At 45.1% G+C, this 13,809-nt stretch overlaps 1 protein-coding gene across 7 annotated transcripts in view; it reads right to left on the bottom strand.

Annotated features, from left to right (window-relative positions):
* The window catches only part of ZNF469 (zinc finger protein 469), a 607,005-nt gene that overhangs the window by 559,320 nt on the left and 33,876 nt on the right, over positions 1-13,809 (bottom strand). Inside the window, exon 1 of one of the 7 annotated variants that reach the window (XM_056525558.1) lies at positions 392-413. The exons of the other annotated variants lie outside the window; for them this stretch is intronic. The gene's annotated coding sequence lies outside the window, so the exon portion shown is untranslated. Of the gene's footprint in view, positions 1-391; positions 414-13,809 lie in introns of those variants that run through there. 7 annotated transcript variants of the gene reach the window in all.

The following is a 13,809-nucleotide window of genomic DNA, read 5'->3' as shown; positions in this document are numbered from 1 at the left end:
CCAGCAACAATTGCTGATGCAGATGTAGATCCTTGAATGAGCACAGGTGTGAGGTGCACAGAATATCTCTGTTATGTTTGGAAAGTACTATGATGAGCTCAGTTGATGACATCATATTCGAACACTGGATTCAGCAAAGATACTACATCCTTTCCACTCTTACTCTAATAACCCTTGGTTATAAGGGTGGCTATATTATAGCCATCTGAACCTGGTCTGACATTGTGCTTTACTTCTCAATACCACCTAGGCTTTATTGAAACATTAACACAAATTACATTTATTTATTGTGCTTTTCTTGTAATTTTGTTTTACTAATGGCTACATATTGAATATGTGAGCACGTAAACATTACATATTACAAAAGAAAGAAATAAGAAGGAATACATACATCGGTTCTCTTTTCATCCCAGTAATGTCCAGCTCACATTAAGTAGGTTGACAAAAAACATGTACAGACGATCCAAACAAAACTGAATTCAAATAAACCATTTATAAGATCAAGGACGAGAAAAAAAAAGCAGGACAAAGGATCAAAAGTCAGAGAGAAAAAAAGTCTGTATGTAACAAAAAAAATCATGGTAAGAAAAACATCACAAAGAAAGAATTTTATGAATTTGGATGAGCCAAGAATAATAGTGACATTTGTGCACCAAAATATTCCACCAAATCATGTCCCGCTACTAAAATACTGCAACTGAGCACAGGACAGTGGGAGATTGGCTGTGTCCTGTGGATGAGCGGGGCAGAGAGAACATACATGTGTAAAAGAAGAAGCATATCCGTTGTTATTGTGTGAATAATTATTAGTGCCTGGGAAATGACAAATCACTCCACTTAAAATTTCTATATTCAAAGCAAGGCTGCCGTGAACCTTTGTTAGTGGCATGTGTCAATATTTTTTTAATATCTCTAGTAGGGTTTTAAGTTTTGTTGAACTGTGAATCTTGTAAGTCCCTACTTAATGATTAGGCACAACATTATAGGGGTTATCTCAAGATTTAAAGGGTTATCTCAAGATTTAAAGGTATACTCCAGTGGAAAACTATTTTTTCCAAAGCAATTGGTGCCAGAAAGTTAAACAGCTCTGCAAATTACTTCTATTAAAAAATCTTAATCCTTCCAGTACTTATCAGCTGCTGTATACTCCAGAGGAAGTTATTTTCTTTTTGAATTTATTTTCAATCTGACACCTCTGTCTGTGTCAGGAACTGTCCAGAGTAGGAGCAAATCTCAATAGCAAACCTCTCCTGCTCTGGACAGTTCCTGACATGGACAGAGGTATCAGCAGAGAGCATTGTGGTCAGACAGAAAAGAACAACTCAACTTTCTGTGAAGCATACAGCAGCTGATAATTACTGGAAGACATAAGATTTTTTAATAGAAGAAATTTACAAATCTGTTTAACTTTCTGCCACCAGTTAATTTGATTTTTTTTTCCAACAGTGTACCCCTTTAAAGTTATCACCTATCCATATTATAGATGATATCTAGCTGAGCAGGGGCCCAACCACTGGGACCCCCACTGATTATGAGAACTGAGATCCCTGTTTATTGAGTGAATAAAGCATTAGAACGCATGCTCAGTTACTGCTATATGCAACTGAGTTCTGACTTAAAGGGGTATTCCGCCCCTAGACATCTTATCCCCTATCCAAAGGATAGGGGATAAGATGTCAGATCGCCGCGGTCCCGCTGCTGGGTGCTCTGCTCTGTGCGTAATGACGGGCGCTACGGGGGACGGAGCTACGGGGGACGGAGCAGCGTGACATCATGGCGCCGCCCCTCGTGACATCACGGCCCGTCCCCTTAATGCAAGTCTATGGAAGGGGGCGTGACGACCACCACACCCCCTCCCATAGACTTTTATTGAAAGGGGAGGGCCGTGACATCACGAGGGGCGGAGCCGGAATGTAACGATGCTCCGGCCCCTGTACCGCCCATCATTACGTGCAGAGCGAACTCGCTCTGTGCTGTAATGATAGCGCGGTGCCGCAGCGGGGATCCCAGGGGTCCCCAGCAGCGGGACTGCGGCGATCTGACATCTTATCTCCTATCCTTTGGATAAGGGATAAGATGTCTAGGGGCGGAATACCCCTTTAAGCGCTGTGTGATCCTACCCTACAGGTACATATTACTTTATATGCTATCAATTGAGGATTGGTGATCCCCAGTAACATGATGGTCATTGTTAGCATATATGAAATCATTTCATATTATCATTTCTCGTAAAAAAATAAAAATAAAAATCTGTGCAAGCCTTTGGGCTCTGATCTGCACCACTTTTCTAAATAAAGAAATAAATGTTGCTCTACTTCAAATATGGTGTTACCATTGGCAACAGATGGAAATTACTTTTGGTTATACAACTCGTATAAATATGAACAAATGCACAATTTTGTTACCTATCTAGAAATGTTTCTATTGTCAATGCCTGCAGGTTTTTATTTCTTGCACTTTATTTTCTCCGTGTCTAGAACAACGAAACCAGATGAAGATGAAAGTGAAGTGCAAATCACACCTTTATCAAAGAAATAAAAATCCGGAAGTATACGAATAATAATCAATAGCAGAATCCAGGGACTTGGGCACACAAAGTCAATTGTCAGAAGCAAAAGTGGGAACTCAGGCATAGACAAAGTAAGCAGCATAGTCAGAAGGCAGAACTAGAATCCATAACCAGAGTGCATGTCAGCCAGGCCAGGGTCATAAACAGAATCAGGAACAATAGAACCACGCTTGGAGAACAATAACCAAAAAAGGGCAAAGGCAATCTGACATGTTGCAGGTTAAATAGGCAGGGCCCAGCAGGGAAGGGGCTGGCTAATTAGCAGGCAGCTAGGGAAATGAAGAGCTGCTCCTTAGTATCGGCTCAGGAGTTACTGTCTGCTGAGAAGCATGTATGGGAGAGGAGGAGCGGTGGGAACCCTGACACTTTAATTAATTTGAAAGTGTATGTTAACACATAGGTCACATCTGGATGGGTGTGAACAAATTACAAACACAACTCACATTATAAAGAAAAGACAAATATTAGTGACTTATACATCCTGGTTTTCATTGTGTAAGCCTGCTTCACTGATGGCAGGGCACCTGGTGTGTATGTGTGTGTTCAGGGAGGGGGTTGATGGACATTTGATGCAAAACAGTATGAGTATCTGGAACACATTAAAGATGGACTGGTGGTCTCTAAAACCAGAGTATGAAGCTCTATATAGTGTACAGTGTGCAAGTGGTTTCCTGCTTGTGTTATGAACTATTTCTTACATTAATGCTAGCGGGCCGCTACAGTTCTCTAAGTATGACCTCAGAAAGGGAAATGTTTTTTTTTTTCCACAATGTGGATTTCAAATCTGTGGCAGAAAATTCCACACTGTATGAACTACAGCATGGATATCAAGTAAGGCCAGTAAGAGGCAGATTTCCCCATGTAATACATTGCTGAATTTGCATGAAAATGACTACATATGAACTTACAGTCATTGCAGAAATTATCTTAGGGATTATTACCACTCATAAATAGGAAAAAAAAAATATTGCATTGGGAACGGCACTTACTCCTCCTTTAAATCTAGAAGGTCTAAAATGGCTAATTCACATTATTCTACCACATAATTGCCTTTATTTATTATCCTAACCTACTCTGATATTATTGTATTTGTTTAAGATATTGTGCTTTTTATACAGTCATGGCCGTAAATGTGTGCACCCCTGAAATATTTCAAGAAAATTAAGTATTTCTCACAGGAAAGGATTGCAGTAACACGTTTTGCTATACACATGTTTATTCCATTTGTGTATATTGGAACTTAACTTAAGTGCTGCGGAATCTGTAGGCGTTATATAAATAAAATTATTATTAACCAAAAAGTGGAGGAAAAAAAGCAATTCGACATAATGTCACACAAAGCTCACAAAATGGGCTGGACAAAAATTATTGGCACCCTTAACTTAATATTTGGTAGGACACCATTTGGAAAAAATAAATCAGTTGCTTCCTATAACCATCAATAAGCTTCTTACACCTCTCAGCCGGAATATTGGACCACTCTTCCTTTGCAAACTGCTCCAGGTCTCTCTTATTGGAAGGGCGCCTTTTCCCAACAGCAATTTTAAGATCTCTCCACAGGTGTTTAATGGGATTTAGATATGGACTCATTGCTGGCCACTTCAGAACTCTCCAGCGCTTTGTTGCCATCCATTTCTGAGTGCTTTTTGACGTATGTTTGGGGCCAATGTTCTGCAGCAAAACCCAAGATCTCGGACGCAAACCCAGCTTTCTGACACTGGGCTGTACAGTACGACCCAAAATCCGTTGGTAATCCTCAGATTTCATGATGCCTTGCACACATTTACGGCACTCAGTGCCAGAGGCAGCAAAACAACCGCAAAACATCATTGAACTTCCACCATATTTCACTGTAGGTACTGTGTTCTTTTCTTTGTAGGACTCATTCCATTTTCGGTAAACAGTAGAATGATGTGCTTTACCAAAAAACTCTATCTTGGTCTCATCTGTCCACAAGATGTTTTCCCAGAAGGCTTTTGACTTACTCAAGTTCATTTTGGCAAAATGTAGTCTTGCTTTTTTATGTCTCTGTGTCAGCAGTGGGGTCCTCCTGGGTCTCCTGCCATAGCGTTTAATTTCATTTAAATGTTGACGGATAGTTCGCGCTGACACTAATGCTTCCTGAGCCTGCAGGACAGCTTGAATATCTTTGAAACTTGTTTGGGGCTGCTTATCCACCATCCGGACTATCCTACATTGACACCTTTCATAAATTTTTATTTTCCATCCATTCCTAGGGAGATTAGCTACAGTGCCATGGGTTGCAAACTTCTTGATAATGTTGCGCACTTTGGACAAAGACAAATCTAGATCTCTGGAGATGGACTTGTAACCTTGAGATTGTTGATATTTTTCCACAATTTTGGTTCTTAAGTCCTTAGACAGTTCTCTTCTCTTTCTGTTGTCCATGCTTAGTATGGCAAACACATACACACAATGCAAAGACCAAGTATGCTTCTCTCCTTCTTATCTGCTTTCAGGTGTGATTTTTATATTGCCCACACCTGTTACTTGCCCCAGGTGAGTTTAAAGGCGCATCACATGCTTGAAACAATCTTATTGTCACGATGCCGGCTGGCAGGTAGTGGATCCTCTGTGCCAGAGAGGGATTGGCGTGGACCGTGCTAGTGGATCGGTTCTAAGTCACTACTGGTTTTCACCAGAGCCCGCCGCAAAGCGTGATGGTCTTGCTGCGGCGGTAGTGACCAGGTCGTATCCACTAGCAACGGCTCAACCTCTCTGACTGCTGAAGATAGGCGCGGTACAAGGGAGTAGACAGAAGCAAGGTCGGACGTAGCAGAAGGTCGGGGCAGGCAGCAAGGATCGTAGTCGGGGGCAACGGCAGGAGGTCTGGAACACAGGCTAGGAACACACAAGGAAACGCTTTCACTGGCACAATGGCAACAAGATCCGGCGAGGGAGTGAAGGGGAAGTGAGGTATAAATAGGGAGTGCACAGGTGAACACACTAATTGGAACCACTGCGCCAATCAGCGGCGCAGTGGCCCTTTAAATCGCAGAGACCCGGCGCGCGCGCGCCCTAGGGAGCGGGGCCGCGCGCGCCGGGACAGGACAGACGGAGAGCGAGTCAGGTACGGGAGCCGGGATGCGCATCGCGAGCGGGCGCTACCCGCATCGCGAATCGCATCCCGGCTGGAGACGGTATCGCAGCGCACCGGGTCAGTGGAGCTGCCCGGAGCGCTGCGGTAGCGAGAGAGAAGCGAGCGCTCCGGGGAGGAGCGGGGACCCGGAGCGCTCGGCGTAACAGTACCCCCCCCCTTGGGTCTCCCCCTCTTCTTAGAGCCTGAGAACCTGAGGAGCAGACTTTTGTCTAGGATGTTGTCCTCAGGTTCCCAGGATCTCTCTTCAGGTCCACAGCCCTCCCAATCCACCAAAAAGAACCTTTTTCCTCTGACCGTCTTGGAGGCCAGTATCTCTTTCACTGAGAAGACGTCAGAAGAACCGGAGACAGGAGTGGGAGAAACTAATTTGGGAGAGAAACGGTTGATGATGAGTGGTTTAAGAAGAGAGACATGAAAGGCATTAGGAATACGGAGAGAAGGAGGAAGAAGAAGTTTGTAAGAGACAGGATTAATTTGGCACAAGACTTTGAAAGGACCAAGATAGCGTGGACCCAGTTTGTAACTGGGGACACGAAAGCGGACATATTTAGCGGAGAGCCATACCTTGTCTCCGGGAGCAAAAATGGGGGGAGCTCTTCTTTTCTTATCGGCAAACTTTTTCATGCGAGATGAAGCCTGTAAAAGAGAATCTTGGGTCTCTTTCCATATGGTGGAAAGATCACGAGTCACTTCATCTACAGCGGGCAAACCAGAGGGCAAGGGAGTAGGGAGGGGGGGAAGAGGGTGACGGCCGTACACCACGAAAAATGGGGATTTGGAGGAAGATTCAGAGACTCTAAAGTTATACGAGAATTCGGCCCATGGTAGAAGATCTGCCCAATCATCCTGGCGGGAGGAAACAAAATGTCGTAAATAATCACCCAAGACCTGGTTAATTCTTTCTACTTGTCCATTGGATTGAGGATGATATGCAGAAGAAAAGTTTAATTTAATCTTGAGTTGTTTACAGAGAGCCCTCCAGAATTTTGACACGAATTGGACGCCTCTATCCGAGACTATCTGTGTGGGCAACCCGTGAAGACGAAAAATGTGTACAAAAAATTGTTTAGCCAACTGAGGCGCTGAAGGAAGACCAGGAAGAGGGATGAAATGTGCCATCTTGGAGAATCGATCAACGACCACCCAAACAACAGTGTTGCCACGGGATGGGGGTAGGTCTGTAATAAAATCCATACCAATCAGAGACCAAGGCTGTTCGGGGACAGGCAGAGGATGAAGAAAACCAGCGGGCTTCTGGCGAGGAGTCTTATCCCGGGCACAGACAGTGCAGGCTCGCACAAAGTCCACGACATCCGTCTCCAGAGTCGGCCACCAATAGAAGCGAGAGATGAGTTGCACAGATTTCTTGATGCCTGCATGACCTGCGAGATGGGAGGAGTGACCCCATTTGAGGATTCCGAGGCGTTGGCGTGGAGAGACGAAGGTCTTTCCTGGAGGAGTTTGCCTGATGGAGGCTGGAGAAGTGGAAATCAGGCAGTCAGGAGGAATGATGTGTTGCGGAGAGAGTTCAACTTCCGAGGCATCCGAGGAACGAGAGAGAGCATCGGCCCTAATGTTCTTATCGGCAGGCCGAAAGTGAATTTCAAAATTAAATCGGGCAAAGAACAGAGACCACCTAGCCTGGCGAGGATTCAGCCGTTGGGCAGACTGGAGATAGGAGAGGTTCTTGTGATCGGTGTAAATAATAACTGGAAATCTTGATCCCTCCAGCAGATGCCTCCATTCCTCAAGTGCTAATTTAATGGCTAGAAGCTCTCGATCCCCGATGGAGTAGTTCCTCTCCGCCGGAGAGAAGGTCCTAGAAAAAAAACCACAAGTAACAGCATGCCCGGAAGAATTTTTTTGTAGAAGGACCGCTCCAGCTCCTACAGAGGAGGCATCAACCTCCAATAGGAAGGGTTTAGATGGGTCAGGTCTGGAGAGCACGGGAGCCGAAGAAAAGGCAGACTTGAGCCGTTTAAAGGCGTCTTCCGCTTGAGGAGGCCAAGACTTGGGATTGTCATTTTTTTTGGTTAAAGCCACGATAGGGGCCACAACGGTAGAAAAATGTGGAATAAATTGCCTGTAATAATTGGCGAACCCCAAAAAACGTTGGATAGCACGGAGTCCGGAGGGGCGTGGCCAATCTAAGACGGCAGAGAGTTTGTCTGGATCCATTTGTAGTCCCTGGCCAGAGACCAAGTATCCTAGGAAAGGAAGAGATTGGCATTCAAACAGACATTTCTCTATCTTGGCATAAAGTTGATTGTCACGAAGTCTCTGAAGAACCATACGGACATGCTGGCGGTGTTCTTCTAGATTGGCAGAAAAAATCAGGATATCGTCCAGATATACAACAACACAGGAGTATAAGAGATCACGAAAAATTTCATTAACAAAGTCTTGGAAGACGGCAGGGGCGTTGCACAGGCCAAAGGGCATGACCAGATACTCAAAGTGTCCATCTCTAGTGTTAAATGCCGTTTTCCATTCATCCCCCTCTCTGATGCGGATGAGATTATAAGCACCTCTTAAGTCCAGTTTGGTAAAGATGTGGGCACCTTGGAGGCGATCAAAGAGTTCAGAGATGAGGGGTAGGGGGTAGCGGTTCTTTACCGTGATTTTATTAAGACCGCGGTAGTCAATGCAAGGACGTAGAGAGCCATCTTTTTTGGACACAAAGAAAAATCCGGCTCCGGCAGGAGAGGAGGATTTACGGATAAAGCCTTTTTTTAAATTTTCCTGGATGTACTCCGACATAGCAAGAGTCTCTGGGGCGGACAGAGGATAGATTCTGCCCCGGGGTGGAGTAGTGCCCGGCAGGAGGTCAATAGGACAATCATAAGGCCTGTGAGGAGGTAGAGTCTCAGCTTGTTTTTTGCAAAAAACATCCGCAAAGTCCATATAGGCCTTAGGGAGACCGGTTACAGGGGGAACCACAGAGTCACGGCAAGGGGTACTGGGAACCGGTTTTAGGCAGTCCTTGAAACAAGAGGGCCCCCAACTCTTGATCTCCCCAGTGGACCAATCCAGGGTTGGGGAATGGAGTTGAAGCCAGGGTAGTCCAAGGAGGTTTTCGGAAGTGCAATTGGGGAGGACCAAAAATTCAATCTTCTCGTGATGAGGTCCGATGCACATTAGAAGGGGCTCCGTGCGGAAACGTATGGTACAGTCCAATCTTTCATTGTTTACACAATTGATGTAGAGGGGTCTGGCGAGACTGGTCACTGGGATGTTGAACCTGTTGACGAGAGAGGCCAAAATAAAATTTCCTGCAGATCCGGAATCCAAGAAGGCCATAGTAGAGAAGGAGAAGGCAGAGGCAGATATCCGCACAGGCACAGTAAGACGTGGAGAAGCAGAGTAGACATCAAGGACTGTCTCACCTTTGTGCGGAGTCAGCGTACGTCTTTCCAGGCGGGGAGGACGGATAGGACAATCCTTCAGGAAGTGTTCGGTACTGGCACAGTACAGGCAGAGATTCTCCATGCGGCGTCGTGTCCTCTCTTGAGGTGTCAGGCGAGACCGGTCGACCTGCATAGCCTCCACGGCGGGAGGCACAGGAACGGATTGCAGGGGACCAGAGGAGAGAGGAGCCGGGGAGAAAAAACGCCTTGTGCGAACAAAGTCCATATCCTGGCGGAGCTCCTGACGCCTTTCGGAAAAACGCATGTCAATGCGAGTGGCAAGATGGATGAGTTCATGTAGGTTAGCAGGGATTTCTCGTGCGGCCAGAACATCTTTAATGTTGCTGGATAGGCCTTTTTTAAAGGTCGCGCAGAGGGCCTCATTATTCCAGGATAATTCTGAAGCAAGAGTACGGAATTGTACGGCGTACTCGCCAACGGAAGAATTACCCTGGACCAGGTTCAACAGGGCAGTCTCAGCAGAAGAGGCTCGGGCAGGTTCCTCAAAGACACTTCGAATTTCCGAGAAGAAGGAGTGTATAGAGGCAGTGACGGGGTCATTGCGGTCCCAGAGCGGTGTGGCCCATGACAGAGCTTTTCCAGACAGAAGGCTGACTACGAAAGCTACCTTAGACCTTTCAGTAGGAAACTGGTCCGACATCATCTCCAAGTGCAGGGAACATTGGGAAAGAAAGCCACGGCAGAATTTAGAGTCCCCATCAAATTTATCCGGCAAGGATAGTCGTAGACCAGAAGCGGCCACTCGCTGCGGAGGAGGTGCAGGAGCTGGCGGAGGAGATGATTGCTGAAGCTGTGGTAGTAGCTGCTGTAGCATCACGGTCAGTTGAGACAGCTGTTGGCCTTGTTGCGCTATCTGTTGTGACTGCTGGGCGACCACCGTGGTGAGGTCGGCGACAACTGGCAGAGGAACTTCAGCGGGATCCATGGCCGGATCTACTGTCACGATGCCGGCTGGCAGGTAGTGGATCCTCTGTGCCAGAGAGGGATTGGCGTGGACCGTGCTAGTGGATCGGTTCTAAGTCACTACTGGTTTTCACCAGAGCCCGCCGCAAAGCGGGATGGTCTTGCTGCGGCGGTAGTGACCAGGTCGTATCCACTAGCAACGGCTCAACCTCTCTGACTGCTGAAGATAGGCGCGGTACAAGGGAGTAGACAGAAGCAAGGTCGGACGTAGCAGAAGGTCGGGGCAGGCAGCAAGGATCGTAGTCGGGGGCAACGGCAGGAGGTCTGGAACACAGGCTAGGAACACACAAGGAAACGCTTTCACTGGCACAATGGCAACAAGATCCGGCGAGGGAGTGAAGGGGAAGTGAGGTATAAATAGGGAGTGCACAGGTGAACACACAAATTGGAACCACTGCGCCAATCAGCGGCGCAGTGGCCCTTTAAATCGAAGAGACCCGGCGCGCGCGCGCCCTAGGGAGCGGGGCCGCGCGCGCCGGGACAGGACAGACGGAGAGCGAGTCAGGTACGGGAGCCGGGATGCGCATCGCGAGCGGGCGCTACCCGCATCGCGAATCGCATCCCGGCTGGAGACGGTATCGCAGCGCACCGGGTCAGTGGAGCTGCCCGGAGCGCTGCGGTAGCGAGAGAGAAGCGAGCGCTCCGGGGAGGAGCGGGGACCCGGAGCGCTCGGCGTAACACTTATTTTTCCACAATTTTGAAAGGGTGTCAATAATTTTATCCAGCCCATTTTTGGAGTTTGGTGTGACATTATGTCCAATTTGCTTTTTTTCCTCCATTTTTTGGTTTAATTCCAATACACACAAAGGGAATAAACATGTGTAGAGCAAAACGTGTTAAACTGCAATCCTTTTCTGTGAGAAATACTTCATTTTCTTGAAAAATTTCAGTGGTGCCAACATTTACGCCCATGACTGTATATGCTAAACAAAAAAATTAACATGCACAGTTAGTGGACTGGAAGCAGTTCTATAGCTACACATTACATGCAGTATAAGTAGAAGGAACTATGTGCTCACTATATATCTGAAAAGCTCTCAGAAATGTCAGTGGTTATGTATATAAAAGATAATATCCACATGAGAATCCTTTTACATTCTAAAGTTCTGCTGGAAAGAGGTTTATTAAAATACTAAAGGATTCCTTACAGTATGTAGACTACACAATGATTTATGATCCCTGACTCAGGTTTAAGTCTTTCTGGAATTAAATTATGTTTCTTAGGTTGAATTATGGCGCATGGTTTAGGTAATAATCCATTGTAACTATATGTTCCTGCTGTCAGTAAAGCAGACGTTCTTGTAGGGTCTTGTTTGGAGCCTCCAGTTGGATTAAAACTCATGTGAAAGGCCAGGATGTCACTGTTTGATGCTGAGAGAATTCCCTATAGAAATGAATTGGTTAAATGCAAAACCTTGCCGAGATTGTTAACCTCCCATTCCTCCCAATAATGCAATCCAGTTCTTGGCTGCAAGCTCAAAGACTGAGTGAATGGCTGAAGCTAGAAGCTTTCTGCCCTAGAGAAACATGTTATTCAGAATTTGTCATATTAAATGGATTTGGAACTGTGACAATCTAGCTATACATTTTTAGAATGCACCCCTAAAATAGACTTATAAAAAGGTTTCCATGTCTGCAGAAAGGGAGTTAAAGGTTCCATAAGATATGACCTTTGGGTTTCCCCTGGCTAAGTATATACTGGAACAGTTACTGCTGTGTAAAAACAAATCTGACATAAGGCCATCACAACACTTTGTAGCATTTCATGAGTTGGAGATTTCCCAGCAATCTAGATATTCCCTGGAAAAATCCTGACTTTTTACTGCTAACAGAGACAGTGGGATTCCATGCAGGAGAACATGCCGCTCCCATACAGTCCACAATTTACAGTATGTGATAACCTAATAAATATTAATTTGAGACACATTAGGGACACGAATGAAGAAACATTTGATCAATTAGTAGTGTGTTAGTGAAATGTTAGGTCACCATAAGAATCTCTAAAAACTGGGCATACATTTAGCTATCATAGTTTGTTAGAAGTCATCCATGATGAGATGTTCTCCAAAATCTTTTGGCTTATTGTGAGAACATGAAGTTATTCCCTCTGCTAGTCATGATTTTCACCATAACAGACAGTTTTTTATGAAATCATTGGGTCTTTGTAAAATGCAAAGTTTGTTTCTTCAAAAAATATTCATATGCACATAATATATTGAGGGATAAATGGGCACTGTCAGATTCAAAAACTTTTTATATGTTGTAAATCTTGGCAAAACTTGAACCTTTCTTATATACTTCATAAGAATATTTTATTTCCTTTTTATAGAAATCATGGCTTATGAAAGACACCCCATACCAACCAGAACATAATCCTGTCTGGCTGCAGCATCATCTTTGTCCAGGTTGAAGAACAGGCTGGAACAAAGTCGAGTAAATGAGGGTGGGACTAGCACTTCTCTGTGCTCACTCCTGAGCAAAAAAGGGAGGATGGTATTACAGAGTAGCCTGCAGTGATTGGATGGAGAGACCCAGCACACAGGGAGGAAGGTGAGTCATGCAGAGTGAGGACATGCCCCCTCCAGAGCACAGAATGACAAACCAAGTAAGCAGCAGATAGAAGGTAAAAATTATATGTACATGATCATGATGAGGTATTGCGTAACCTAAAACTTTTTTTTTGGAGGGGGGGGGGATATGACAGGTACGCTATAAGAGCAGTGAGGCAATAACATACTGCCATAAAGTTAGTTATATTTTAGGACTAGGCATCAACTTCAAAAGTGGCATAGAAACTGCAGCCTTAGCACAGAACACACATATGGGGAGATTTCTCAAAACCTGTGCAGAGGAAAAGTTGCCCAGTTTCTCACTGCAACCAACCAGATTGCTTGTTTAATCTTTTGATTGGTTGCTACGGACAACTGGTCAACTTTTCCTCTGCACAGGTTTTGATAAATCTCCCCATATGTGTGTTCTGTGCTAAGGCTGCAGTTTCTATGCCACTTTTGAAGTTGATGCCTAGTCCTAAAATATAACTAACTTTATGGCAGTATGTTATTGCCTCACTGCTTCTTCCATCATGGGTATGCCTCAACTATGAGAGACATAATGAGGAAAAAAATCCATAAAATCACATTGTCTAATTTTTAAGAATTTATTTGCAAATTATGGTGGAAAATAAGTATTTGGTCAATAACAAAAGTTAATCTCAATACTTTGTTATTTACCCTTTGTTGGCAATGACAGAGGTGAAATGTTTTCTGTAAGTCTTTACAAGGTTTTCACACACTGTTGCTGGTATTTTGGCCCATTCCTCCATGCAGATCTCCTCTAGAGCAGTGATGTTTTGCGGATGTAGCTGGGCAACATGGACTTTCAAATCCCTCCAAAGGTTTTCTATGGGGTTGAGATCTGGTGACTGGCTTGGCCACTCCAGGACCTTGAAATGCTTCTTACGAAGCCACTCCTTCATTGCCCGGGCAGTGTGTTTGGGATCATTGTCATGCTGAAAGACCCAGCCATGTTTCATCTTCGATGCCCTTGCTGATGGAAGGAGGTTATCACTCAAAATCTCATGATACATGGCCCCTTTCATTCTTTTCTTTACACAGATCAGTTGTCCTGGTCCCTTTGCTGAAAAAACTGCCCTAAAGCATGATGTTTCCACCCCCGTGCTTCACAGTTGGTATGGTGTTCTTTGGATGCATCTCAACATTCTTTCTCCT

Source organism: Hyla sarda, chromosome 6 (assembly GCF_029499605.1).
Source record: "Hyla sarda isolate aHylSar1 chromosome 6, aHylSar1.hap1, whole genome shotgun sequence".
Taxonomy (NCBI): domain Eukaryota; kingdom Metazoa; phylum Chordata; class Amphibia; order Anura; family Hylidae; genus Hyla; species Hyla sarda.
The sequence above is the reverse complement of the archived record's forward strand: the minus strand, read 5'-3'. Positions and strand labels throughout refer to the sequence as shown.